Source organism: Sceloporus undulatus, chromosome 1 (assembly GCF_019175285.1).
Source record: "Sceloporus undulatus isolate JIND9_A2432 ecotype Alabama chromosome 1, SceUnd_v1.1, whole genome shotgun sequence".
In the NCBI taxonomy this organism is placed as follows: domain Eukaryota; kingdom Metazoa; phylum Chordata; class Lepidosauria; order Squamata; family Phrynosomatidae; genus Sceloporus; species Sceloporus undulatus.
In genome coordinates, this window is record NC_056522.1 from 276,448,501 (window position 1) to 276,454,500 (window position 6,000).

Here is a 6,000-nt window from a genome sequence, read left to right on the forward strand (position 1 = left end):
CCAGGGCTCTGTAGAATGTGAAGTGACCTTTGAAGACCACAAGATAAATGTTAGTAACTCAAACCTGTTCCTGCTTTTGGTTTCAGCTGCAAGAACATGCTTGGCTTGAGAAATTAGCAATAAAAGACTTCACTTCAGCCACCTCTGTGGGCAATAATTTCTTATCTAATTACAAACCTTTTAGAGATTTCAAAACTACACTAAACTTGTCCAGTTGAACAGTATCATCATGCTTTATTTTGAAAGGTGGTGCTACTGGCAATATATACAAACTGGGATTATAACACTTTAAAGATCCACCCCCTGCCCAAAATATGAAGCATTGGCTTTTATGGTCCTCAACCCCCTGGAATTTTTGTTAAATGAATAGCAGAAAGAATGCTGGGTGTTTCCCTAGTCATAAAGAAAAATGAAGAATAGTTATAAAGGAAGATGATCAAACCATTTTCCGCTCATAAAATTCTATATAGACTGTCCTTTCCTGGTGCCACAAACTCATAACAGGATGTCTTTAAAATCTCATTTTTCATAATGTTGCCACCTACCTTTGCAGTTTGTCCCATCTAATTCCAGTTATTTGAATCCTACTTATCTCTTGGATACTCATAAAAGATTTGTTTGCAATGATCCCTCCAGTTTTTGAGATATAAATTACATTGGAAAATTGTTCTCATTTCTCTTTTCATATAAGGTTTCTCCACCACCGCCACCGCCATCCATCCAGTATATGTTAACTTCTTTAATCTATTTTACTTTTCCTCTTGAAAAAGATTTTTAAATTTTCTATTATGTGATTTTCATAGAATGTATCCTTTTAAGGTGAAAATGCAGCCAATATTTAAAAGGCCACTGTCATCAGTTTTACATTGTAAGTTGTATTAGTTCTGTAAAAAAAATAATAATCAGCATACTGTTTGAATATTGGGATTTCATTAACAACCCATGAATGGTACTATTTATTTATTTCTAGTTTGCAGATTATTGTAACTGGAACAATGGCAATGGTAAAGCATAATTATTATTAAAGCATAATAAGTGCTTTAAAAAACAGTTTTAGGGAAGCAATCCAAAATTCCGCTGGATATTGAATGAGAGGCCATAGGATGCATCAGAAATCCTGCTCTTCTGGGAGGAGGCAGAGGGGAATTGTACAATACAGTTAAAAACATACAAAACATGAGCTTCAAAATGGAATTACAGTTGCATGTTAAGATTTGCAAATATAATGATTCATGGATTATTGTATTTACCACCACCTCCACTACTGCCTGATACCTGACTGAAAAAATAGATTCTCTCTAGACATTTGTAGATCCTCCAGCATGATTCTATGGTCAGCTTTCAGGGGAAGTTGACCATAGCATCATGCTGGAAGAATTAGAAATGCCTAGAGAAGGTTCTCACAATCATCATCATCATCATCATCATCATCATCATGGTCTTTATGCACATTTTTCCACTTTAGCAGAGATACTGCACCCCTAACCTCCCAAAACATTTAGGGCTGACTATACACTATTCAAAATATTTTAAAAAGTTTAAAATAAATTTTAAATAATTTAAAAATAAATTTAATTTTAAAATAATTTAAGATAAAAAGCATTTTAAAGGAGTTCAGTTTAAAACACTGCAGCACACTCTTAACAGCTAGATTTAAAAAAAAACATTCAGAATAATAATTATTTAAAAAAAGGTATTTGCCTTCTGGCAGAAGAAAAGTAAGGAGAGGAGGCTTTCTGGCCTTCCTGGAAAGAGATCTGTAGATCCTAGGGGCAGCCACTGAGGAGACCCTACTTTATGTCACCACCAAATGTGTCATTGAGGGCAGTTAGACTGAGAGAAAGACCTCTTTTGAACATCTCAGGGCCTGCACAGGCTCACATGAGGAGATATAGCAATCAGACAGCCATATAGGGCTTTATATATCAGAACCAGCACTTTGAATTGTGCCCAGAAACAGACTTAGATATCTGAAGCCCTGTGACAGCAAAGTTTTACATGGAACACTTTGAAAAGCAAGCCCTGGAAACAGCACCGAAAAGCCCACAACTTGGTTCCGATACATGGATGATACTGTCACCATTTGGAGCCATGGACCCCACCCTACATCGAGGACTCAGCTCACTTCATAGGAAAAATCAATTACCTTGAACTAAAACCTGGAGACATATTAATCAGCTTTGATGTGGTCTCCATGTTTATCAAAGTCCCCATAATGGACACCATGACACTCATCTGACAGATTTTCCAGCGGACATCACAGCCCTGTTCGAACATTGCCTCACTACCAGCTATTTCCAGTGGGACAATGGATTCCACGAACAGAGAAATGGGGTAGGAATGGGAATCCCTCTAAGCCCTGTGATAGCAAACTTTTACATGGAACATTTTGAAAAGCATGCCCTGGAAACAGCACCAAAAAAGCCTACAACTTGGTTCCGATACATGGATGACACTTTCACCATTTGGAGCCATGGAGAAGAAGATCTGTCTGTGTTCCTGAACCATCTGAACAACATCCACCCCGACATCCAATTCACTATGGAAAAAGAAAAGGAAGGAACACTGCCATTCTTGGATGTCCTAGTCATCCGCACACCAAATTAGTGTTTGGGCCAGACAGTGTACAGAAAACCTACACACAGAGATAGATACCTGCACAAGAACTCCAACCATCACCCAGGACAAAAAAGAAGCACAATAAAAACACTGGTAGACCAAGCAAAACAGATCTGTGAACCTCACCTCTCGGAAGATGAATTGAAGCACCTAGACCGGGGTCTACAGGCTAATGGTTATTCCAGCTCAGACATCACAAGGGCTGCCAGGCCCAGAAAAACTCAGAAGAGGGAAGACAAACAACCACCCAAAGGGAAGGTATTTTTACCATACATCAAAGGAGTCACTGACAGAATAGGGTAACTAGTGAGGAAATACAACCTTCAAATGGTTTATAAACCGATGAAGAAAATCCAGCAAATGCTTCACTCAGCCAGGGACCAGAGAGACCCTCTCACAGCCGCAGGAGTTTACCGCATACCATGCAGCTGCAGACAAGTCTACATAGGGACCAACAAATGCAATGTGCAAACAAGAACCAAGGAACACAAGAGACACTGCAGACCTGGTCAGCCAGAAAAATCAGCAGTAGCAGAAAGTGTTACAAACCATCCTGGGCATAAAATACAATCCACGTGCAAATCACTCCTGCCTTCCCAGGCAAGCATTCTCTGAAGATGCCAGCCACAGATGCTACTGAAACATCAGGAATAAACTCTTCTAGAACATGGCCACATAGCCCCCCCAAAAAAACCAACAAAAACTATCTGCAGAAAGCTTTGGAGACATAGATGTACTGGTAGCAGTGTGCCCTGACTGCACTAGACCACACACTTGGCATGCCCAGGAGCTGGTATAGTTTTTTGTACTCCACTGTGCTCGAGGGAGACAAATAAAAAACCAAGGGAAAACAAGTGAGAAAAGAAAGAAAAACTTGCCCATGTATCTCTCTCCCTTCCCTGATATGCAGAAGTGTTCCACTTTAGTTTACAATGCATTGGGACTTGGTGCCAGAGTAAATGGGCATGAAAGAGTGGCTTGAGTCCACTCTGGCCACAAGTGGGCCGAAATCCCACTGTCTGCACAGTCCGCTGCCAAGATGGGCCATGAATGCAGGAGCTGACTTGTGCTGCCAGGAGTCAGTTTATCCTGGCTCCTTTTTGCTCCGGTCATAAGGACTGGAGTTGGCTTTGGCACATCTTCTGGCCACTTTGGAAGCATGTGTCATCTAAATGCCATGCCTCCAAAGTAGCTGGAAGCTGCTTCATTTTGACTGTCTGTTTCACTCCTGAGAAATTTAGTACATTTGTTTAAAAGGTCCAGCATATTGTATATACTGGGGTGGGTGTTTTTGTCCTACAGTTCACATTACAGCTAGCCAACATAACCAATGGTGATGGATTATGGGTGCTGCAGTCCAAAAACATCTGGAGGGTAACAGTTAAGCAGGTACTCCATATGTTCTCCATCTTCCAAAGATGCAGGTGAAATGTATTAAAAGTTAAGCACAAACTTGGATGAGTGTGATGACTAGAGTTGAAGGCTCTGAAGAGCTGGACTTGCTGCTGTGCTTCTTGGTACAGAAAATTAATACAAATATTGGGATTTATTCAGTTTTTTTCCTCTTGAATTTTAGAATTGGGATCGGGATAAAATGTGTAAAGGGAATGTTACATGAAGCTGGATCTGAACTGGTTAAGGGGATATAGATTTACAGGTGATCTGAGTTACCGTAATAGACAAAATATTAATTTGGGAGAATAAATCAATTTAAGAGGAATGTTCATGTCTGAATGCATATATTATATCATATTTTTGCTGCTAAAATTAAATTGCTTTTAGTTATTTAAATTTGTATTTTCACATTTACATTGGAATATGAAAATTTTAAGCAATTGTGTACTCTGCTGGACTGTGCCCCAGATATTTGAAGTATCTGCTCCTGCTTCTACAAAAAAGGTAGTAAATTCCCAGGCAGAAATGTACACAGACCACAGCCCCAACAGCACCCACAAATTTCAGCTATCTGCATATGAAAAATATGATATCTGTCTCTATGTCCACCTCTTGCTGATGATCTCCATTCAAATTTCAAACTGGCTTTTTTATTATTTCCCTGTTCCTTCCATCACCTGAAGTGCTATCACTTCCTCCCATTGGTGATGGATGTTTCATTCCAGAATTTAAAAAGCAATTCTCAACTATAATGAGACCATCATAGTGAAATACCAACCAATCATCCTGGACTATTAACCACCTATCAGCCCCACAAAACAGACTGTCAACTGTTAGCTGAAGCAACGGCACCACTTGCTTCATGCGTCTCATTACCATCTCCCCTGTAAGAGGATCTTCTTAATATTTGCATGGGTGCATGGTGTTCAGCAAGTAAAGATCAAAACTTTACAGATGTTTACTATGGCCAATAGCTTGTACATTTCTATACTGCTTATTAGTGAACTCAGCACTCTCTAAGTGGTTTACAATCTGTAAGCCAATTGCCCCCAACAAGCTGAGTATTCATTTTACTGAACTATAAAAGGATGGAAGGGTGAGTCAACCTTGGAGCCCCTGGGATCGAACACACAGCTTTGTGGCTACAGTACCAGCATTTAAACACTGTGCCACCAGGACTCCATTATAAAATCTCAGTTACAAAACTCACTCCCATTATAGGCTCAGCAAAGACCAAATGTGAATACATGTTTTGATGAGATTGTAAATTGTGTGGTTCAAGGTGGAATTCTGAAACTCCAGAAGAGGATTTAGAAATGTTGGCCAATTCAATGAAACTGTATCCTGTGTTAGCGAGCAGTTTAGTTCAAACTCTTGTGCACAGAACTGAGGAAGGCACAGCCTGCTTGGTATGTGTCATGGCCCATTTAATCCTGTTCTGGCTCCCCCCCCCCCCCGCCTTTTCATTTCCCTGTTACTCTAAAAGCCTAAATGTTTTCATTGGGCAGGAACAGAGCTTGGAAAAGTTTGTTAATTACCAGATAAGAGAACCTACAAATGGATTGCATAGCATTAACTCTCTACACTCAGTTATGCAATGCTTGTGCTATGCTGCCAGATGTGCAACTGAATGCACAACTGAAGGAGTATTATCCATATTTCAGCAGTGGCAGATGGGTACACATCAGCCAAGAATGTGGACCTGCATGTGCAATGGCACCACATGTGCATTTCCATGCCCTTGAACTGATGTTGCTCACAAGAGATGTTGCTCATAGGAGATAAAAGTCCAACCATTTCCATAGGGCAACTTATTCTTAGATAGGATACTTACTTAAGTCCAGCCAGAATCTAACTAGCAGTAGAAAAGTTGTACTTGGAGAAGTAACTTTTTCAAGCTCTGGGCAAGTTATGGCAACACCGGACATATAGAGTCTTTTTGATAAGCTCAGCTTGAATAGTCAAAAAAATTCATGGATATTTCAA